The sequence below is a fragment of the Ambystoma mexicanum genome, chromosome 2q (genome assembly GCF_040938575.1).
Source record: "Ambystoma mexicanum isolate Mex_15411 chromosome 2q, UKY_AmexF1_1, whole genome shotgun sequence".
NCBI classification, from domain to species: Eukaryota; Metazoa; Chordata; class Amphibia; order Caudata; family Ambystomatidae; genus Ambystoma; species Ambystoma mexicanum.
In genome coordinates this window covers 1399396800-1399421713 of record NC_090924.1, presented here as the reverse complement: position 1 = coordinate 1399421713, position 24914 = coordinate 1399396800, and positions in this window count along the sequence as shown.

Sequence of the window (24914 nt, the reverse complement as noted above, 5' to 3'; positions counted from 1 at the left end):
TGTGTGTAGGCCACTTTGTCAAGGATCTTGAGTAGAAATGGTACAGTGGCCTTTAGTTGGTTGGAATTGAAGGGTCTAGAGACTGTTTTTCCAAGAGGGGTAAGACCCAGGACTCCTTTAAGTTACTGAGGACAGTGCCAGAGGTGAATGAGGAGTTAATTAGTTTGGTTATAAAAGGCGCCAGGTCTCTAGCGGCGTCTTTAATTATCTGTGCCGGACAGCTATCTCCTTGACACTTAGAAGGTTTGAGGGATGAGATGATATTTTCTACTTCATTTTTTGGGGTTTGTTATGGAAAGCTGAGGTGGTCCTATGGCTACCTACGATGGGTAGGTTAGCTTTTTTATTGGCAATTTTACTTTGGAGGAGGGAGATTTTATTCTGTAGGGCGCAAGTGAATGCTGCACACATGTGGATGAGACACGAAGAAAGGCAGACAAGTGAATGAACTGTAATAGCGAAGTGATCAAAATGAATCCCTAGAGTAGGGGAGAGTAAATGGCTGAACATTGAACTGTGAGTCGAATTGGTCCTGCTGAGGTCTGTAAAGAAAGCCATGCACATACAAATGTCTTCGACATCTGACTGAGGGATACCTGAAGTGTAATCATTTTGGGGAAGGGAGCCCCCTGCAAGTATTGTTGAACTTTTGTTGTGAAAGGTCTGAACCCGACAGAGGGGACCAACGTGAACGTTTGAGGTCTGAGCCCGACAGAGGGGGACCAACGTGAACTTTTGTTTTGAAGAGGTCTGAGCCTGGCATAGGAGGACCGGCATGAACATTTTGTTAAATGTGGTTTGAAAGGCTGGAAAGAGAGACTTTGACATGGTAGGCCAGGTGGGCCTCGATCCACGTTTTGAACAGTTTTTATGTTAAAAACCTGAACCAGAGTGTATCATCCTGCCTACGGGGACTGCCTTACTGTGTGCTGTCTGACATGGGGAGGAGAGCTGACACAGACACATTTATTCCTTATATTTGAACACTGGTTTCCCTTTACATACATATCTCCTTCATACACTTTTTGTACAAGAGATAGGGCAGGGATTAGGTTTGTTAGCATAGTACATTTTAATTTGGCGGATTCCACTAGCTCTGTTTTGTTTATCGTTTGATGGTCGAGACTACTTCCATCCTAGTTATAAGGCAAAGTAGGAGTTTTTTCAAACCGAGAAACTTTAATAAAGGTTTTCCAAATTGTACCTTTTCTGTCAGTGTCATACTTGTGATACCATGCCTCCCCTACACTATAATGACACCCCATCTATGCAAATACACTGCATGCGTGCTGTATAATGCATTCCTATTTCAAGTCTCACAGCCATTTGGGCATGTGACAATTCAACAGACTATTTGGCGTGCCAGGCAAAACCAGCCACTTTCTTTTGAAATGCATGGCAGAATAGAAAGGGTTGCAACGGGTCTTTTCAAAAGTCCCTTCCCAAAAATAGAGACTGCCATTGCAAATGTCTATCTTGCGTCTGCTCTGTACATGCAGGGAATTTACCCAGATTGACCACATGCAGAAAAGCGACAGACTCTTTTATCCTGCGGCCCTTGCATGCCTGCAATACTGCCTTACAGCATTTAAAGCCAGGCATGCAATTGAAGCATTGAGAGTAGATTTTATTTTAGAAATGTAAACCAGTCCTTGATGGGCATGTGAGGCAAACCCTACTCACAATGGAGTGGCAATGCTTACAAAATCTAGAGGCAGGATGGGGTGCATTTTATGGGGGTTCCAAGCTTCCTCTATATAATAGGTTCTTTGGGAGGGATGTTTGATGTCAATCAGGAGCGCCAGACGAGGGTCTTCTGAGGCGGCATCGGCTCCATCAAGCGGAGGTCTCTTCCCCAACCCTTCATATTCATCATCACTCTTTATTTCAACTTTCGTCATCATTTCCCTATACAATATATTAAATCATCATTTAAAGTTCTTCGGCTTTATTCTGCTGATATAGCATTTGTAAAAAACATACCACAATACAATAATATGTGTTCATTTAGTTTGACTTAATGACGCTGCTTCTACGTCGGCATGTCTTTGTCAAGTAATCAGTTCCTGCAGGTAAAGCATGAGGCTCCTGGGGATCTGCATCATTTTAGTGCTGAAGTCAAGTCTCGTGACACATATTTTCCCAGACAGGGATGTAAGCTGCTTTTGCGGATATCAATGTAGATTCGGCATAAAAAAGAAGTGTCCCAGTGTTTCTTTATGCGAAATGCAAGTGGGACATAGATCAGTTGACCCAGGGAATCATCAATTTGTTAGGGCTGACACTGCCGGGTTTCCTGCTTGGAATTCTACAAATATTACTCTGGAAAAAGTTGTTTCTATAAGATGTAAATATCTCTCTTAACTCTGTGTAGATGTCAAGCATATGAGAGCCACTCTGTGAAATTGTCAATTCTAGCTCCCACTGTTCAGATCATTTCTCTTTTACTAATCTTTTTATTGTTTAATCAATCATATTTGGGAGGGGCGATAATGTGACAGAACTCTTCATTTCACAGTTTCTCTGTCGTGTCTGAACCACAGCTGCTGGGCACTTTCTTCTTGATTAAAGACGTCTTTAATAGTGTCACTATATGGCTCTAAATGCGTGTTTGTATCCAATATAATACAGGGCGAGGTTTTATAAGTTTCACAATGGGAAACTACCCCTGCTCCATATGAATGATCAGATATGGGGATGAGGGTGGAAGGCCAAACAGTTGCTTAAAAAACATTTTTGCTTTTAGACAAAACGTTGACATCACAGTAACTGCAAATGTCCCAAATGTCTGCCCTATATAGGCTGGCCTGGCATGGCTTTATCTTAAAGATTTAGGAGGCGATGCGGACGTATGATCTTGACAAATGCATTGCTGCTCTCGAAAAGGGCCTTCAAAGTTAAACAGCTTTTCATGATTTATTGAAGCCTAAGCCAGGCTAACATTTGAGTAAACCTCAGGCATGTTAATTGAGCTGGGCTACCTGTTCCAGAGACTTGTCATCCAATTGAACTCTTCACATAATTTCTTTTGTTTTCTCAGATGTGATTTCTAAACACCTTATTTTGCAAGTTGCTGCTTCAGTATGAGCTAGTTTTCGATATCAAGACTGCATTGTGAGTAAAAAGTAAAAGACAAATTGGGCTTCCCATAATACTTGCTGCATGTATATATATGTATATATATATATATATATATATATATATATATATATATATATATATATATATATATAAACAAATATAGCCTGTGGTGAGCACATGGTGCTGACAAACTCCCCTATCCACTGGAAAACATTTAGGACCGGAATTACAGAATTTCTTGCGCGCTGAAAATTGACTTTGTGCACTAATCAGCACGCAAAACTCCTTTCATCGATTTATGGAACTGACTTTGCATGCCTTTCCGTGCCTTTCTGTTGCTTGGCACGGACCAGTCACATCTTTGCGTGGAGTTGTGTGCTGTGCATGAGACTGCACGCAAAGTGTTGGGCGTGGCCTATGCAAGAAAATAAATAGGGGGTGGAACATGCATATTGCCCATTCCCCACGCAGAATGAGGAATAACATGGACGTGTTGAGGGACAAGCCACGCAAAGAAACCATATGACCATTCAACCGCAAACACAACCAAATTTATGGATTTCACTGCGCAACATCACATCAGGAAAAGTCATGCGCAAACCTCCTGATCTCACCGCCACATGATAGTACACACAAAGTACAATGTGCAAAGGAAACATTGCATATAAAGCATGCAGTGCACAATATTTCAACGTCGGTCAGCCACAATGAATGCAGGAATACTGGGAGCCATCATAGTTGGGCAAAGAAGGAGGAGGAGGATGTGGTGATGCTGGATTTTACCACCACACTGTTTGGGATGCCAGGTGACCAGGTGTATGCAAGGTACCGGTTCCCACCTCATGTCATACTAGAACTGGTCAGGGAGTGGGAGGAAGACCTTATATCCTCCACCATATGGACAAAAAGTGGTTGTTCCTAAAGAATTTAGGAACTCCCGTCCCCTGCACACTGTCTGATATCTGCAAAGCAGATCAATAACTTTCGTGTTTTTTTGTTTTACTAAATTTCATAACACACAGTTGAATAGACAATTAAATAGGCGGAGCAGTCACAATGAATAACACGCTCACAAAATTTATATAGACAACAAACATGATATTTATTGTACAATATCTCTGGGCCCAACGCGTTTCGAGTATAAACTCTTCTTCAGGTGCAAAAACATATTTCACAATTCATAATTCAATTTCTAGAAAAAAGTGGAGAAGGGTACAACTTAGTATTTTACATACAATTCAATTATTCATACAAACTTTCAAAACATTAAATCATAGATGTAGTTTGAAACATTGTCAAGAGATGTCTGGGATAGTACCTAGTAGCTCGGTTTAGTATAAGTCCAGTCAGATAAGTATAGTATCTCTAACCAACACGAAAAGGATATATAATTTGTGGGAAAATGACAAGCTACTCTATTTAAAAAAAAAACAATAAAACAAAAAATTAAAAAATGTAAAAAATTATATACAATTATGGCATAATCCATGCATATAGGTAGTGTGCCACTTAACAACTATGGAGTAGGCATAGTTGCAAAAAAATATACGATGTCCATGGATAGCGGGTGCTTTAGAGAGGTAGCGTGTGTATCCACACTAAGTAAGAAATGTGAAAAGTCAATAGTATACTTAAGATGCAAGTATAGGTAAAAGTAACGGTAACAGAGTTTCATCAACACTTACATTAGTTTTCCAAAAGGATTCCGGCTAGAGGTACGTGGACTGAGTCAAAAGGAACAAGCAGTTCGCGCTAGTACATAGATCTGTATAGAAGTAAAGGAAAAAGTAGGAGGAGGTAAATAATAGTAAAAAAGTTCCAGTGGACACATAGATCACTTACTAGATACAGTGTGAATCCTTCAGCGAGCGAATCATGGCGAACCTGATCCCGAACAAAGAGGATGTTGTTCGTTCATGATTCTGCTCTTATGTACTGAAAGTACTGCTGACGTATGAATGATCGTGCGTGGTAGCAGAGCGATCGCTACGCATGCATTTGCAACAAGTTATAGGTAATTGGTTCGCGTCATGTGTCTGACGACACAGAGAACCCGGCGTCAGAACAACATGAAAACAAAGAAAAGCGCGCATGCGCGAGACTAGTGAGCGGCTAAAACTGCCTGAAAGTGGCTGTCTATTTTGTAGTAGGCAAGTAAGTGGCCATGAGCCATGGGGAGTAATGAAAATTTAGAAAAGAAGAACGCGGACCAGACGAAGTGGTTTTTGAAAGATAAGATGGATAAGTCAGACCGTCCTCTGCTAGTCAGTACCTCATTCAGTACATTTATATAGTTCAACACGAATGATATTACAGGTATTGATATAATGTACATGCAGCTCCATATTTTGCAGAATTTACCATCAGAATGATGACATACATTGGGTAATAATATGGCATCGTTTTTCAAAAGGTGACTTCACAATCATTTGAGCAGCCCAAAACTTAAAGAAGGAGGATGTTGCGGTTTCAAAACAATTCTTAATAGCATATATATTTCTTTGAAAAATTACATTTCAACCATATTTGCACATGTAAACACAATGAGACCACCTTGATGGATAATTCACAGGTCACAGAGTGCATTTATAAAAAATATGGGGATTTTAACCAAGATATGGTCAGTATGAGTTAATGTAACTAGAGTAGTTGAGGTGAACGGTATGGTCCTCATAAATAGGGGCCGAGGTAGTAGTCCTCGTTCATGCCAAGAGGGGCAAGTGAATGAAGACAGTGGGCCTCATTACGACCCTGGCGGAACGGGTTAAACGGTGCCGTAAAAGGCTGCGGCGCCGTTCAACCCGTTCCGCCACATTACGAGGTCCCCTAGCGGGACACGTTAAGCACGCCTGGAAAAACCAGGCGTGCATACCGGGTCCCGCGAGGGGAAGAGGGAGCAAACAACGGGCCATCTCGTAATGGCCCGTTGTTTACTCCCTCTCCCATTCCCATTCAGCCCTCTGGGGGCTGAATGGGAATGGGGATGAACCGTGTCCGTATCCTCGAGTGAGGAATTACCGGGCCATCCGAACTCGGAATGGTCCGGTAACTCCTCATTCCGAGGACACGGATGCGGTTTTGCCGGCATCCATGTCGCCAATAGCGGCATTGCTACCGGCATACCTCGTAATGAGGCCCAGTGTATCCAATAGAGTTCTCTCTGGGATAGTAGTTTTTGTAAGTCCCCACCTCTGGAAAGTGGATGTATTACTTCGAGTATTACCATTCTCATTTGTGCCACTGTGTGTTGATGATCTCTGAAATGTCTATACACCGGGGATTTGATATTTTTAGTGCGGATATTTGACTTGTGTTCAGGCCAACGTTCCTTGGCTTTCCTGGTAGATTTCCCTACGTAGTATTTTCGACAGGGACAACGCAGAGCATAAATAACGTTTTTTGAATCACAAGTTGCAAATTGTTTTAGTGTAATTTTCTTCCCAGTGTTTCCATGTCGAATGTGGTCTCCTTTAATCACATTTGAACAGTGTTGGCAATGTAGGCACGGGTAAGTTCCCTTTTTAGGTTTGGACAAAAAGGTTTGGTTGTCTGTTTTTCGTTTTTCTAATCTGATCAGACTGTCACAAAAGTTTTTGCCCCTCTTGTACGCAAGCATCGGGGGTTCCGGAAAAAGTCGGTTCAGTTGCGGGTCTGTTTTGATTATATCCCAATTCTTGTGGATTATCCGTTTGACCTGAAAACTCTGGCTAGAGTACTTTAATGAATGAATAAGATTCCTGTTTTCATTTTTGGTCTTTGGATCCAGTAGGTCTTCACGACTTTGTGCTTCTGTTCTGAGTATTGCTTTATTGATCACATTTTCTGGAAATTTTCTGTCTTTGAACCTTGTCTTCATAATGGAATATTCGTCCTGAAGTCTGTCAACCTCTGAAGTTATTCGCTTGACCCTGAGGAGTTGACTGTACGGTAAATTTTCTTTCAGGTGTTTTGGATGAAAGCTTTGAAAATGTAAGGTACTGTTCACATCAGTGGGTTTCCTGTATAACTGTGTTCTGAGTCCTGTGTTAGTTATTTCAATAGTGACATCCAAGAAATTTACATTAGGTTTACCAATGTCCATTGTGAACTGGATTCTCTCATTGCATTTGTTAAGGTATTCGCAAAAGGTGTTGAGTTCATCCTCGGTGTCTCTCCAGATTCCAAAGATATCGCCAATATATCTATACCAACTTTTGATCTTGTCTTTCCACCTGGTTTCGTTTAGAACATGGGTATGCTCAAAATAATACATGAAAACATTTGCGTAGGAAGGTGCGACTGGTGACCCCATAGAGGTACCTGAAGTTTGTAGGAAGAATTGACCATCAAATCTGAAATAGTTATTAAAAAGGATGATGTTGATGAGTTCAATTGCCAATATTTTATGAATGTTGATTTCTTCATGTTTTAGTAGGAACCATTCCAGTGCTTCAATGCCTTGGGTGTGGGGAATTGAGGTGTACACACTGGTTACATCCATTGTGAACAGTAACAAATTTGATTCATCCAATTCAAGGTTCTTGATGTTTTGTAAAAAAATAAGTGGTGTCCTTTAAGTAAGTTTCAGTTTTCTGGATCAGGGGTTGCAATGCGGTGTCCAGATATACTGCCAAGGGGTGGAAAACACTGTCTGTACCAGCAACAATTGGTCTGAAGAGCGGATCCGTTTTGTTTTTATGAATTTTGAGAAGGCCGTATGTTCTGACTTGAGTGTCGTGTAGACCGATGAGACCTCCGTCCCCAAGTGACGCACAGGGGAACTAAATAGAAACCCGCTGTACGACCTTTGAGGCCACAGGTGAGAGATGTCTTCTCGGATCCACGGAGCCTCTAGGAACACCGATGCTGCTGTCAAGAGGGAATGAGGTTAAGCACCAGGCAAGCACAATACAATAAGGAAAACAAGTAACTAAAGTGTCTTACCTATCTGGTGTAATGGAGACCCAGGTGACCTAGTAGGGAGGTTCGAGGCTCATTAGATGCGGCGGTCCCTGGAATGGTAGAACCGCAGGTTCAGCGTGGATGAAGAGTAGCCACCTGTGGGAGTCAGGGCTGGACTTGAATCCCCAGTAGGGAAAAGGCGTAGAAGATCAGCAAGGTACCAAGGGATGATCCAAAGACAAGTCGAGGTGCAGTCCAAATATCCGGCAACAGGTAAAGAGTTCCAAGCAAAAGTACCAAGGGGTGTCCGAGGGAGTCCGAGATAGATTTCCGTGGTCAAGGTAAACAAGGAGCAAGTTGTAACGCCAAACAGTGTCCGAAGCCAGCTGAGAAGCAATGAGCGTTCTGTCTCTCAGTCCTTTATACTGATCGCCCCTGGGTCACGTGACTTCTCTGGATCATGTGACGTCCACCAAGATCACATGGGGAACGCCGTAGTGTATCACGTGACTGGTGTGAGGACGTGAGGCCGCCCTTTCTGCTATACGTTCTCCAAGGCAGTTGCCAATGCAGAAAGGGTTGCAATCGAGCCCGTACACTGGTACGGAGTTTTCGGTTCTGTGGGTTCACCGAATCACTTGAGCCTCGAAGCTTGGGAGGAGGTGTTGGGGGAATGTGGGCAGTGTTCTGATGTGTCGTGGCCTGGTGTGCAGAGGATCGCCTAACATAGCCCCCCCCCAACGGCCCACGACCCCGTGGGCAGGACGGATGATCCCTATGGAAGTGGGCAACCAACCGCGGGGCGTTCAAATCAGACGCGGAAACCCACGAACGCTCCTCCGGGCCGTAACCCGTCCAATCCACCAGATACTGGAGTCTACCCCTAAACCACCTAGAACCCAAAATGGCCGACACCTCAAAAACATCAGGAGAGGTCAAGGACACCGGCGCAACAGGGGTACGAAGACGGACTGAGTCGGGACAGGGTTTGAGGAGGGAGACATGAAACACAGGATGGATACGCCAAGAGCTGGGGAGTACTAAACGGAAAGCCACCGGATTAACAACCTGTGAGATCACATACGGCCCGACAAAGCGAGGCAGCAACTTCCGGCAACCCACTAGTCGAAGATGCCGGGAAGATAACCAGACCCTAGAACCCACCACCAGAGGGGGAGCAGCACGACGCTTGCCATCCACACGGGCCTTCATGGAGGCCTTTGCTTCAGTGAGATGAACCACTGTACTTGCATGAATAGCCGAAAGATCCCTAAGACATGTCGTGGCCGCAGGATTCAAAGAACCAGAGGCATCAGGGACCGGCAAAACCTTGGGATGTTGACCATAGAGGGCGTAAAAAGGAGAATAACCAGTAGCTGAATGAGCCGCGTTGTTATACGCGAACTCCGCAAGCCGCAAAACGGCCAACCAAGAGGACTGGTGTTGCAATATGAGGCAACGAAGGTATTGTTCCATCGATTGATTCGTCCTTTCGGTCTGGCCATTGGTCTCCGGATGATAGGCCGAAGAATACCTCGTATCGATGCCCAACAGTTTCGTCAAGGACCTCCAAAACCGAGAGGTGAACTGTGAACCTCGATCGGAAACAATGACCGAAGGGAGGCCGAATAACATAAACACATGTTCAAAAAACAAGTCCGCCAAGACAGGGGCCGAAGGGATACCCCTACAAGGAACAAAACGGGCCATTTTAGTGAACGTGTCCACCACTACCCAGACGGTGTCAAAGCCTTTGGACTTGGGGAGATCGGTAACAAAATCCATTGTTAACGTATGCCAGGGCCTGGGAGGTACCGGAAGTGGAAGCAACAATCCAACCGGTCGACCCCTTTGATGTTTAGCCTGAGCACATACCGCACAAGATCTGACATAACACTCTACATCGCGCTTCATAGAAGGCCACCAACACCAACGCTTGAGAAGATCTAAAGTGCGCTCTTGTCCGGGATGGGCATTAAAGGGAGCGTCATGAGACCACTCAAGGGCTAGGTTACGTGTATCAGGTGTAGGAAGAAACAGGCGTTCATGTACGAAAGGTAGACCATCAGAATATACAGGATCCCATTCTCGCAACTGGTCAGAATGATTGCTAGTCCAGGACCGGACCGAATCTAATAGTGACAATGAGGGTGTACAGAGACAAATCACATGGCTTTTACCGAGAACAGTGTCGGGGAATGTAGGCAACTGGACCCCTCCCGGAGAACGTGACAAGGCATCCGCCTTCCCATGTGAAATGCCAGGACGGTGCATGATATGGAAATCAAAGGCGGAAAAGAAAAGATGCCATCGGACCTGTCTGCTATTGATGCATTTCAAAGAAGCCAGATCCTGTAGGTTCCGATGATCGGAGTATACCGTGACGGGATGTCTAGCCCCCAGAAGATGATGACGCCAGACACGGAAAGCATCCATGACAGCCAAGAGTTCTTTCTCCGTGACGGTATAATGAGACTCAGTACTGGAAAACTTACGGGAATGATATGCAACTGGATGTAATTTGCCTGTATTTGGACATGTTTGTGATAATACCGCACCGAGGGCAAAGGAAGAGGCATCCGCCTCAACTATGAACGGAAGATCAGGATTAGGATGTTGGAGTACCGGTGCGGTAGTAAAGGCGGTTTTCAAAGCCTCAAAAGCCTCCTGCTGTTCTCTCTGCCATTGATAAGATACCTGAGGACTAGTCAGGGCCGTAAGCGGGGCTACAATTGTGGAAAAGGAAGAAATGAAACGTCTGTAAAAGTTGGCGAACCCTAAAAAAGCCTGCAAGGATTTGAGTGTACGAGGTACTGGCCAATCTAAGACTGCTTTGACCTTAGATTCATTCATGGATAACGCCCCAGGGGTGATGTGAAAACCCAAAAACTCGACAGTTGTCTTATGGAACTGACATTTCTCAGGTTTGGCAAACAAGGAATGTTCTCTCAAACGGGTCAATATTTCTCGGACATGATTCACGTGTTCATCAAGGTCACGAGAAAAGATTAGGATATCGTCCAAGTACACAACCATATATACATCCAATATATCCCTGAATATGTCGTTCATGAATCGTTGGAAAGTGGCCGGGGCGTTACATAGGCCAAAGGGCATGACCAGATATTCGTACAAGCCATACCGAGTGCAGAAAGCGGTCTTCCACTCGTCTCCCTCGCGGACGCGTACTAAGTTGTATGCGCCGCGTAGGTCGAGCTTAGTGAAAACGGAAGCGTGTGTTAAATGGTCTAGAAGTGGAGTGATTAACGGGATGGGATACCTATCCTTTTTAGTGATAGCGTTAAGACGCCGATAATCTACACAAGGGCGTAAATCCCCCTCCTTCTTAGGTACAAAGAAAATAGGACTTGCCGCGGGTGAAGTGGAGGGGCGGATGTGTCCTAGTCGCAGGGCGTTCTGTACATAGTCTTTCAACGCCAGTTCCTCCGAAGGGGACAAAGAATAGATCCTGCCCGAAGGAATATTGGAATCGGGAAGCAGTTCGATTGGGCAGTCATATGGTCTGTGTGGAGGGAGTACCTCAGACGAGCCCCGGTCGAACACTGACTCGAATTCTCTGTATTCTGGCGGAATCCCAGATACCAACCCCCCAACAGTATGTGTATGCACAAGCTCCGGATCGTCGACAGTCAGTGCGAGTTGGGCTAAGGCCCCCAAGGCCCGGGAAGGTGTGTCAGGGGCTTGATGGACCGGAAGACAATAATTCTGACAGATATCAGACTCAAAGACTACAGTACCTGACTGCCAATTGATCAACGGATTATGTTCATGTAACCATGGAATCCCTAGGATGATGCCGAATTGGGGTGTGGTGATCAAATCAAAACTCAGGGTTTCGGTGTGTACTTCTTGTATGGTTAACAAGAGGGGTGCGGTTTGCTGTTTGACAGGACCAGAAACCAGTGCAGAGCCGTCCACGGCTTGGACATGTTCCGGTCGTGTTTTCACCACTAAAGGTAGGTTGAGGGAATGGGCCAAATCAATATCTATGTAATTACCAGTGGCACCTGAATCAATAATGATATTGACTGCATGAAGAAGGCCTGTAGAGGGACATAGGGTAGCCCTTACAGAAATGGGTTGAACACGAGTAAAGGCAAGGGAGGTACCCGGAGAAGATGACGGAACACTCGACCTGTTCTCCGGTTCTAAGGTCGAGCCGTCCGAAAAACCTGACTCTTCCTGGGCCGTCGAGGACACTCTTTCACGAAATGTCCAGTGGTACCACAATAAAAGCATGCATTATCCACCCTTCTACGTTTTCTCTCAGATGTTGTAATAGGACTACGTAACCCTCCCACTTGCATAGGTTCTTCGGTACTGGAAGCAGGAGTGCCAACAAGAGTGGGAGAGGAAGTGGCCCCCAATTCAGCTCTACGCTCCGATCGTCGTGCATCTACCTGCAAGACCAGATCAACCAATTCCTGATACTGAGTAGGCATAGAAGGGATCACTGCTAGTGCATCTTTCATGGTGTTACTCAACCCCCTATAGAAAACCACCGCCCTCTTGTTTTCTGGCCATGATGTTTCCGCAACTAGCTGATTGAATCGGGTGATGTAATCTATCAGAGACCTTTTACCCTGAGTCAATTCCAACAACTCCAAATCCCTAGACTGTACCTTGTGTCGGGTATCGAATACTCGGGCCATTTCTAGGACCAGCAAATCAAAGTCATAAAGAACTGGGCTATTGTTCTCTAACAGGGGATTAGCCCAAGCGGCTGCTGTTCCGGCCAAATGGGAAAGGGCGAAGGCAGCTTTAGCAGTGGTGGTGGAAAAAGCCAAAGGTCTGCATAGGAAATGTAACTTGCACTGATTAATAAAGGTTCTGAACTTCTTGGGATCCCCTTGATAGCGTTCAGGAGCAGCTAGGGGGGAAGGGGTTGGAAGTATCATCGGAGTTGGGACTACAGGAGCAATAACGGGAGAGGGCGTAGTGGAGGAGCTGGCATCGCCAAACTCAGGGTCTGCAGGAAGGGAATGTTGAACACTTTGTATGGAATCTAACCTTTGATGGATCACAGCGTTTGCGGCGGCCATATCTGCCCTTAATATTGTAATTGCCTGAACCAAAGCAGCTATGGGTTCATCCGTGGATCCCTGCATCGTCTGACACGACTATACGGCTTCTCAGTCTGTTCTGACTTGAGTGTCGTGTAGACCGATGAGACCTCCGTCCCCAAGTGACGCACAGGGGAACTAAATAGAAACCCGCTGTACGACCTTTGAGGCCACAGGTGAGAGATGTCTTCTCGGATCCACGGAGCCTCTAGGAACACCGATGCTGCTGTCAAGAGGGAATGAGGTTAAGCACCAGGCAAGCACAATACAATAAGGAAAACAAGTAACTAAAGTGTCTTACCTATCTGGTGTAATGGAGACCCAGGTGACCTAGTAGGGAGGTTCGAGGCTCATTAGATGCGGCGGTCCCTGGAATGGTAGAACCGCAGGTTCAGCGTGGATGAAGAGTAGCCACCTGTGGGAGTCAGGGCTGGACTTGAATCCCCAGTAGGGAAAAGGCGTTGAAGATCAGCAAGGTACCAAGGGATGATCCAAAGACAAGTCGAGGTGCAGTCCAAATATCCGGCAACAGGTAAAGAGTTCCAAGCAAAAGTACCAAGGGGTGTCCGAGGGAGTCCGAGATAGATTTCCGTGGTCAAGGTAAACAAGGAGCAAGTTGTAACGCCAAACAGTGTCCGAAGCCAGCTGAGAAGCAATGAGCGTTCTGTCTCTCAGTCCTTTATACTGATCGCCCCTGGGTCACGTGACTTCTCTGGATCATGTGACGTCCACCAAGATCACATGGGGAACGCCGTAGTGTATCACGTGACTGGTGTGAGGACGTGAGGCCGCCCTTTCTGCTATACGTTCTCCAAGGCAGTTGCCAATGCAGAAAGGGTTGCAATCGAGCCCGTACACTGGTACGGAGTTTTCGGTTCTGTGGGTTCACCGAATCACTTGAGCCTCGAAGCTTGGGAGGAGGTGTTGGGGGAATGTGGGCAGTGTTCTGATGTGTCGTGGCCTGGTGTGCAGAGGATCGCCTAACACCGTAGAAGACTGGTGTCACCGGGTTATTGTTGGTCAGAAACGTTCTTGTGTTCTCAGAAATCCAATCTGATTCTTCTGCTCTGGAGATGGTTTTCTCAATGATAGCCTTGATATTAGTGATCGGGTCATGGTCTAATTTGAGGTAAGTATCTTGATCAGATAGTAATTTCAAACAGCCTTCATTGTACAGCACAGTGTCCATGATAACCAAGGCACCCCCTTTATCAGCTTTTTTAATAGTAATACTATTGTCCTCTGCTAGATCCTTAATGATTTTAAGCTGATGTTTCTTGATATTTTGTTTGTTGGATTTACTGTATTTAAGGCATTTGAGTGCTCTAGTGGTTTTGGTTTTAAACAGATTTACCAGAGGATGGTTGATTTGGGGATGAAAGTGGCTTTTGTCTTTCGTTTCAAGGTATGGACATTTATCTTTCTCACTTGTGTTAGTTGTTAGATTGGCAAAATTAGATTTTCAACTCCATTTTGCGAACTAACTTGAAAAGATTAACTTCTTCTTCAAATAAACTCATATTGTTTGTTGGTATAAATGATATACCCAAATTGAGGGTATTCAATTGCGATTGTGAGAGTAGTTTAGAAGAGATGTTAACTATTATGGGATCCCTCAATGTTTGTTCTTCTGACAAGGTTTTCTTTTCCCCTCTTCTGGCTTTACTCCTCCTCCTAAAAAACATTCGGGTGTTGGTATTGGTGTTGTTAAAGATGGTGGAGCAGTACTTTGACCCTCGGTAGGATTTGGCACTGTGGTGCCACTCGTTGATGGAATTTCCTCTAATTCTCCACTGTTCACATCGCTACTATCTGTATTATTGTTAGTCAGTCGTGGTTTAGGTTGTCCTGGAGTGAAATTTGCCTGTTTACTATTAATAAATTCTTGCCAGGAGTAAACGATATCACGGGCATAATCAAGAGTGTCCCGTCTAAATTTTCTTAATTTACGCTGTTCTATTTCTTTCTTATAGTTGTCCAATTTGTTGTTAGTATCCTCCAGTATAGTTTGTAGTTCTGTTGCTGTTTTGAGTTTTGATAATTGAGAAGAGACCTCTTCGATTTCTTGATTGATTTGAGATAGAGACTTTGATAATTCCTTAATTGTAAGCAGAATGAGGTCAAGCGAGCATTTGTTCAATATTTGCTCCCAGCGTTTCACAAATTCAAGGTTATCTTTACAGAGCGTTGGTCGAAGGTATATCCGAAGTCCTCTTGGTACTCTTTTGGATTTAAAGCATTGTGCCAGGGTAGTGGCATGAAGTTTTTGAGCAATTTCCCTTCTGTTCAATCTTTTTAGTTTTTGAATTAAATTTTGTGGATTATCTATGCTCAGTGGTTCCTTACTGGTATCTTTAATCAGTCCGAGTATTCTCACTGCTTCTTCATCAGAGAAAGCCAAAGTGGTAGCTGATTTGCCCATAAGGGTGTTTATTTTAGAGAATGACATATTATTTAGTGTAGCAGGGTGCCAGTGTTAAAGGAAGTTGCCAACCCCTCCCCAACTGGGAGGAGAAACAAACACGAAAGTTATTGATCTGCTTTGCAGATATCAGACAGTGTGCAGGGGACGGGATTTCCTAAATTCTTTAGGAACAACCACTTTTTGTCCTCCATTTTCCCAACCTAGTTGCCAAGGTTGAGTCTTTTCTCCCCCGCACCTCAAATTATCTCTAATTCTATAAAGGTTACTCTAAAATACCCTAATACTCTTTTGTTAAATCATAGGTGTGCCCCGTGTTTTGGCTCATCCTCCACCATATGCTCATTTCATATCCACAGCCTCCTTCCAGCTCATCACAGCTATTGTTTGTGGCATACCTCAAGCAACATTCTCCTGATGTCTCCACCAGGTGTTGGCCTGCATAACATCATGTGCGAGTGTGCATAGGAACATATACATGCTACACACACTGCAGGAAAGGCAGAGAGTGTGCCAGAAGTTATATGCAGTAGCACATTTGCCACGTGTACTTGGAGCAATTGATTGTACACATGTTGCTCTACACCCCCTCCCCCCCCATTGACGAAGCACATTTACTGCAACCGGAGGCATTGGCATTCCACAATGTGCAGGTCATCTGTGATGCAAAAGGAGTCATCATGCAAGTCAACAACAATTTTCCCAGAAGCACACATGACAGTTACATCCAGCGCCAGTCACCACCCTACCGGGCCCTAGCATCGGGAAAGTTCGGCAACACCTTGCTCCTAGGTGAGTATCAACTGTCATGCACATGCATGCACTCATGTGACACAGTGAACAACTGAGCATGACAATAAATGGCAATAACCACCATCAACACATTTGCAGGGGACAGAGCCTACCCGCTATCAAGATTCCTGCTCACACCATTCAAGAATCCGGCAATACCAGCTGAGGTAAGATACAATGCAGCACAAATAGCCAATAGGCGCATAGTGGAGCGCAGATTCGGGGTACTCAAGTCACGTTTCCGCTGCCTTGACCACTTTCGTTGGGTGTTGCTATATGCCCCACCAGTAGTATGTTAAATCATCCTGGCAGCATGTGTCCTGCACAATGTTGCCAAATGGCGTGACATACCAGTTGATATGCATGAGGGGCATGGAGCAGCCACAGGCACCACCCTTGGCCTTGGTCGGACAAAGAGCACAGGGATAAGAAGTATGCAATCAGCTCGTGCAAACATGCTTCACACGAAAATCAACCCCTGTGGAGCACACACAGTTAAACCAAATCCCTGGTGCCATTCAATGATGACTTGGGGCCAATCCTACGTACCCATAACAAAACCCTGACAATGGTTGTCTGGGAGAGGCAAACTGTGCGTGGCCATAGCCATTAAATAAACTGCAACAAACACTGACACAGCCATAGCAACTGTAAACAATAATGACCATGTTGCACACACCAAAGCACGCAACACAAGCAACGAAATCCCCAACCACAGTCACATGACCACTACCAACAATAGTGCACGCAGACCTACAACAACACACAGGGGAACACAAGAAGGACGGCACAGCATGAATTTCAATCCGCAACTAACACTTGTGTGGACCACCCGGGCCACCCTATGCGTGACTCACAACAATATTCCGCGGTCCACCCCAGTCCCTCACAACTATAATGCCCAAACTTCCCATCTACATCAAAATAGTCACACAGAATGCAAAAATTACAGGTTCACTACAAGAAAGATGCACATCTCACCTCACACCTTTCCCCTTGTGAGCCTGCTGCAGCTTAACCCTGGAATGAATTATTCCTCCCCTTGGTAGGCTCACAAACCAACCTACTCTGCTGATGTGTTGCATGCAGAATCCCACTGCACTTATCTCCACAATACCAGCAAACATCTGCCCACACAGAATGCCTCAGTACACCAAATCAACACAAGGTCAGAGCAGGTAACACATCCATGCACCGAATTACACTGCAACATGTGCCACCCTGAGTGCCATGCAACAAATGCAAGCAAGAACTCTCCAGCCACCCATCACCATGTGTCCCTGTAAAAAAACACACACAGTGACTCCTTCCCCACCCACAACACTTATACTGACTGCCCCCATTGTGAACACGCTGATCCTGCTAGAGTCAGAATGACAGTGTGAGGAATCCCAAAAAGAGATCACTGAGAGGTTGGAAACCCTGGATCCCCTTGGAAGCACTCCCAATGCCATGATATGGCATCCCCTGATTAACGTAGCATTAGGACAGTGCAGTAAACACTGGCATGGGGACGATGATGAAAACTCCAAGATGATGGAATGCAAACATTTCATCAATTGCAGTGAAGACAGGATCTGGCAGAAGGCAGCTGGTCAAAGAGGCAGCAGTCATACAGGAAGGCAGGGCGCAGAGGCAACTGGTATAAAAGAGACAAGCTGACACGGTAAAGGAATGGGAAACGAAGGTCAAGGAGACTGCTGCACAAAAGAGAGCAGGGATCAGGCAAGAAGAAGGGAAGGCAGAGTTCATTGGGATCAGCCCGTTGGCTTTTGATGTTGGCCTTCATGTCTAGCCTGTGGGAGCGGCTTGAAGACTGCATGTTTTGCTGCCATTGCTTACCCCGAGCCGCTGGTGTGGACATGTTCTTGGCCAGGTGATCCATGCCCTCTGCAATACAACTCAACATATCGCCATGCCGGATGGCAACACGCAACATTTGCTGCTACCACAATGTCTTTCCAGCATGTACACGTCCACCATGTGTGCCGGTCAGCACTGTTTGATGCAAAGGACCAGGCCTGTTGCAGCGGTGCCCCTCTTGTTTACTGCAGGTCTGCAACTATCCGTTGGACATCAGCCCCAGAACCTGATAACAACTCATGGGAGTGAGGTCTTGCAGCTGTAGCCACCGGGGACGTGGGACTCACCACTGACCGGCCATGTGTATCTGCCATTGGGGCACTCACCTTCTCCCCCTGCGAGTCATACACTTCTAGTTCTGTATCCGAATCAGCAGAATCAGAAGAGTGCGAAGAGGCAGGAGCATGACTGATAAACGTCTGTAACACCTGTGGATTTTCATTCCGAAGGACACCACGACCTCCACTGGTGGACTGATATACCAGCACTTCTTCTTGTTCCTCCTCCTCCTCCTCCTCCTCAGTATCTGATGCATCATCACTTGCACATGGACAGAGAAAGACAGTTTGAGTAATGTGTTTCCTAACAAATATGCACATGTACATCAAAGTGCAGACAGACACAAAATTGCTGGACACCTATACATCTGACATTGTGACTTGGCACACTGTGAGCTGTAAACCACTGGTGGCATTTGCTGACACGTGGCACCCCTCCACCCCCATTCCTGTCCATGATGTTGGTGGGCACATAGACATCGCAAAGTGGGGTATACAATGACTGATGTGCCATGCAACGAGCATTTCAACACACAACCCAGTGACAAGTACTGCACATGGGGCATTGTAATGCTGAAGGCCAGCACATAGCATCCGTTAGCCGGCCAAATCCACAGGTACTACCAAGATCGAAATATGACAGACAATACATGATTACAAATGTGTACTTGATAACCATGTCATTGCAAATCACACATGTAGACTGCTCATCCATTACTCTCCATTGCTATATATGCCGCATGCCTGAGATGCCAAATAGTAATGTCCTTGACAAAGTGCTCCTGTGGATGCATGGGGACATGACCTACATGCATTTCTTCACCATCGGCATCCTCAGCATCCATCCAACATGCTAACCACTGCCACATTACGCCTAAATGTGACTCTGCACTTTGATCAGGACCGCATAGTCCATTGCGTTATTGTGCAGAGCGTAGTCCATGTACAATCAATGACGTTATAAGTGTGCGGAAATGATGTGTGTACAGGCCAATTCACCCCACTCTCAGTGAGACCCCGCTTTGCTTTGCCAAAATGGGACTACACATATGACTGTTACTGTCTGGTGTGTCACATCAATGACGACACAAGGTGTACCTGCACCCTGTGTCCCTTGCTGTATGCCTAGCACAATTAATGGAAATGCATTAGCAAATCACAATGGCCCTCATTACGACCCTGGCGGAAATCGAAAAACGATGGCGGAAATGCAATACCGCCATCGAATAGCGCTCGGTGCGACTATGACCCGTCACCGCAAAGTACGAAGCCATTAGCGACACCGTAGTGAACGCCAACGCTAACTGCACCAAGCACGCGCGCGCGCGCCATGCCAAACCGCAAACACCACCATGGTGCAACGGTACGCCAATTCCGACCCTAGCGGACATGTACCTAACGCCATCAGGCATGGCGTAATGTACCATTCCGCCATGGCGAGAAGTACGGCATCGCGAATCAACCGTAAACGGCCCCACTGAGTGCCTGTACACCGCTCCCTGCCCACAAAGTACAACCCCCCGTAGGTGCAATGAAGTCACAATGCAACCATTGAAATGTACAAGTCACCCATGCATGCCAACGAACAAAGGAAACACAAGAGGGGCCAATGGGAGCTGCAGGGCACAGATGGCACGAATACAGAAGCAATCCCAATGGACATGACCACAGTCCCCCACCAAGAAACGCACGCAAACACAGGCACCTGTGACCAGCAATATTCCGATAATCACATCATTCCACCAGTCCACCTGGCTGACCGGCATCTGTCACACAAAACCCAATCCCCCGCCCCTGAGCATGACAACATTCAAACTGTCATATAGGCAGCCCCCATCCCTGACCTCACGGGCTTAGTAGGCAAACGCGCCCAGTACAGTACCACGCAACTAAACCCCGAAGCTGGAACCCAATGCAGATCTCCTCACAATACATCGCCCCCCAAATAGGCATATGCCACATCACTTGCAAAGAAAAACGCTACACGGGCCAAATCAGAATAGAAATTTATCAAAGTCACCAAGCCCATACAGCCATCAGGCCATGAACTCCAAAACACTAATCACCATTGTGGGCTGCATCCGCAAGAAATGACCAGCCACTACTTGTGTGTCGCCCTGTTCCCCCATGGTACACAGAGCCACATTCACGTACGAAAAGGCAACATGGAAGCGCACAGAACCGCAGGGCCGTCCCAATGGGGAGGCACTAGTCCAGCTGAAAGGCCGAAATGTTGCTCCGAGCCACCAGTACTGCGTAAGGGCATGTGGGCCATTGGCGATCGTCCCATAAGATCGTAATGCTGCTCCACTGATTAACACGAAGCAGCAGGTGTCGGGAGTAAAATCCATCTGCAGGAGTGGCATACAGATGGCAGTGGCAAAAGGGGAGGAGATACCTGTCAACCAAAAGAAAAGAAAAAGAACAGAATGGCCATCAGAACCACATTCGAACAACTCACTTCAATGATCACACGAAATCCACAGCCATATGCATGCTAGCCCACTCAAAAGGATCATCACCACCCCAAAACCACTTGCGACTCATAAACATCTATATCGAGGTGCAAACACCATCACAAACGAGTGTACCTGTGCATGCGTCTGTCAAAACAGAATCCATCAGATGGGAATGTTAACGTGCATGGACACAAGTGTCTGAGTGCGCCTCGAGACAGGGAGGGCTCAACAAGGCCAGATAGACGATGGTCCCACTATGGCAGCCCTGCATCACATAGCGTAGGGGAGGCGGATAGATCCCAAGAAGCCCTGTACATGGCAAACTCTGTATCAAATCACCTGCCCATGCATCCATTCATCATTCCCTCATCCCGGGATCAAAACGCCTGAATAATTACTCACATAACATTAGAAACATCCATTGAGTCTGTGCGTTATGCAGCCTGCAAAATCCACAGTGCCCCAGCCCGTAATTCCAGTGTTGTGAAGTAACATGTATTTGGGAACGGCCGGTCTCATCGCCCACGTAGCTATTGCGCATCCCAAACTATTCATATCAATCATTGCTCCCTCGCCATGGGCCCTGTCTCAAGGACATTGAACAATAGAACGTTATATTTGCAGTCAGACCTGTGGGCATCTCCTCGCCGCTAGCTGGAAACCGAAAGCGCCGCCCTTCGAATTCCTCATTTGCAACACCACGTCGGAAAGGCATCTGTGGCCGTTTGAAATCACTAATTATTCCATCGAGTGCGGCTGTGTGTGAAAATGGCAACTGCCTTCACCCACGAATGGGACGCCCCGCCCGTCGTTGCAACTCGGTACAGTGATGCATGAGGGCCCACCGTTACTCGAGTACTACGTTCCACTGACCCTTCACAAGTCTGTTCGCGACTGCACAGATAGTATGGGAAACAATGGGACCACAGCAGAATGAACATATCAATCCAATCTTACACGGCCATCGGGTACAAATACATGATAGCAATAGCAAGATACCATTCCCCGAATTGCAGCGTTGTGCGCGGGACGTGCTCGGCCAAAGGGGAGAGCAGTTTGCACAGGTGGAATGAATCACCACAGGTGGAGGCCATACAGCCTGAAAACACATAAATTGCACAGCCAGTCTCCTCCCACAACCACACCGAAATGCTACCGGCAGGACTCGCGATGTTGGCCCTGGGGGACCTGATAGCACTGCAAGTGCTCCAACTCCAAGAAGAAGACGAACACCAACTACAACCAGCCGCACGGAGGAGACGCAGGAGGAGGAGGAGGCCAAGGCAGGGCCAGCAAGGCCCACCAGCACAGCCACTACCACCACGCAGGCAGCCCGCAATACCACGCCTCCGAGCCCATCCGTTCAACCTCACTGATGAGCAGATCCACACCCTCTACCGTCTGGACCGGGACACCATAGCCGCCATTGTGGACATGACACAGGCTGACCTTGTCAGCATGATAGATAGCCCAACCGCCATCCCACCCCTACTGAAGGTGGTGTCTGTACTCCACTTCCTGGCCACAGGCACCTACCAGCACACAGTCGGACAGTTGCATGGCATTTCTCAGCCACTGTTCTCACGGACACTATTGCAAGTGCTCGATGCCCTCCTGCAGCACGCAGACGACTACATCTCCCTACCACGCTCGGAGCAGGAAATTACAAACACGAAAGTGGGATTCCATGCACTTGCCGGCATACCGGGTTGCATTGGTGCCATCGACTGCACCCATGTTGAATTGGTCGTCCCACATGCCATGGAGGCCCAGTACCGCAACCGAAAACAATTTCATTCCCTGAATGTACAAATGGTGTGTGACTCCAACAGGATCATTACACATTGTTGTGCCCGATTCCCTGGATCAACCCATGATTCTATGGTCTTGAGGAACTCTACAATACCACGCTACATGGAGCGACACGCAGGGAACAGATCCTGGCTACTCGGTGAGTCTCATTACATGCATGATGATGTGGGGTATGTGAATTGGCAATGACCTGGCAGGAAGGGGGGGGGGGTGTGCGTACGTATCAATGGCATTCCACATCATACGTTTCTCGTCCACATACAGGTGATGCTGGATATCCACTGAAGAGATGGCTCCTCACACCAGTCCGGAACCCACGGGACCAGCATGAGGAGGACTACAACCATGCCCACTCACGTACCCGTGTAGTCATAGAACAGGCATTCGGCCTACTGAAGGGCCGTTTCCGCTGCCTCAGCAGGTCTGGCGGGGCACTCCTGTACCGCCATGAGAAGGTTGCAAAGATGGTGATGGCATGTGTCATGCTCCACAACATGTGCGTACGTAGAAATGTGCCCATGCCCCCTGACGCAGAACTGCAAGCACCTGAAGATGGTCATGATGAGGGTGGGGATGTGGCAGCACCTCATGGAGTCTGCGAGGCACCGGAGGCCCGTGACATTCGTCAGCATCTCATTGATGTATGCTTCTAGCACTCACGCCTGGTGGCTGATACATGGACACGGGACTCGTGGCACTGCGTGTGTTGGGACATGCACAACATGGACTGTACGCCTATGATGGCCTAGTACACAAAGATCAATGTCCACACATCTCATTGGTTGATCGTGCACTTTTAATGGCATATGTGATGTCATGTTGAACACCCTATCGACCCGCCACCCAAGTGAGCCCAACACACCCCCTCCACCCTCCTACCTCCCCCCCGAACACCAGTGTCCAAAGATGCTCATTGTCAGTGGGCTGTCGCTATTGCATGCCCCCTCTGCGGGTATCAGGGGCACCCCTGCCCGTGGAGCGCAGGTTCCTTCCAGATCTACGTTGGGGGCTGCCCTGGACGGAACTTGCAACGGATGATGTGTCTGCCTGCTCACGTCCATGCATGTCCCTAAGGGTTTGCGAGAGCTCAGTGAGCACACGGCGCACTGCGGCAAGTTCGGCACATACGTCCTTGGCCGTCGCATGCAGTTCCCCCCTCAGGCTCTCGGTGCTTCTCTCCATTTGGACTCTCAGGCTCTCGGTGCTACTCTCCATTTGGACTCTCAGGCTCTCGGTGCTACTCTCGATTTGTGCCCTAAGTGTCTCAGTTGATGTTTCTATGTCTGCCTTAGTGCCCCCACATTCATCAGCATGGTCCTTGAGGAGCGTGGCCAGTTGCTGCTGTTGTTCGATCAACTGGTCGAGGGACTGTTGCCTCTGCTGGGCCATGGCCATTTGCGGGGGTGTCACAGAGGGGCTGTTGTCCTCATGTTGCCTTGCCACAGGGCTTGTGGGGGATGGCCAGTCGTCGTCTTGTGGGTGCCCCTGCGTGGTATCCTCATGTTGTACGGGATGGGACAGACAGGGGGATTGGGACAGGTCATGGATGGATCTGACTTCGGCATCCCCGTTTTCTGTGTCCGAGCATGCTGCCATCAATGGGGTGTCACCTATGGTGCTGCTGCCACCAGAGGCAGTGCCTTCGTGGCATCCATTGGGGGGACCTGTGGTGGTGGTGTTGTGGGCATGCTGGCTGCTGGGGTGCCTGTTGATGTTCCCTCCTCTGTGCTGCCACCTGATTTGTGCTGCTGCCGTGTCTTGATGCGTGCAGCTGAGGTGGAGGGTCTCTGGCCGTTGGTCTTGGCCCTCTTTGCAGGTGTGCTGGTAGGGGTGTCCTGTAGCTCGTCGTTTGGATCGGACCCTGTGGTGGAGTAAAGGAGGGCGAGGGTTATTGATGGGTCTGTGGGAATTGGAATGGCATTGTATCACATGCATTGGGGTGGTACCTGAGGGTGATTTGGGTCGGGGCCTTGGAGGTGCTTTGATTTGTGTGTGGAGTGAGGGTGCAGTTGTTTGGCAGCCTGCAGTTAGGGTGTGCCTGCTGCACGTGTAGTGCGTGTATTTGGGGTTTTTAATTATTTATGTATTTATTGTGGGTTTTAACGTGCGCTATCAGGCCGATGTGTGTGGGCGTTCTCCTGGACATGTGTTTCTGTTGCACTATGTGGACGCATGGTACTTCACATGGATGGACTGTGTGGATTTGGCATTGTTTTATCTGGCCCACCTACCTGAATCTTCG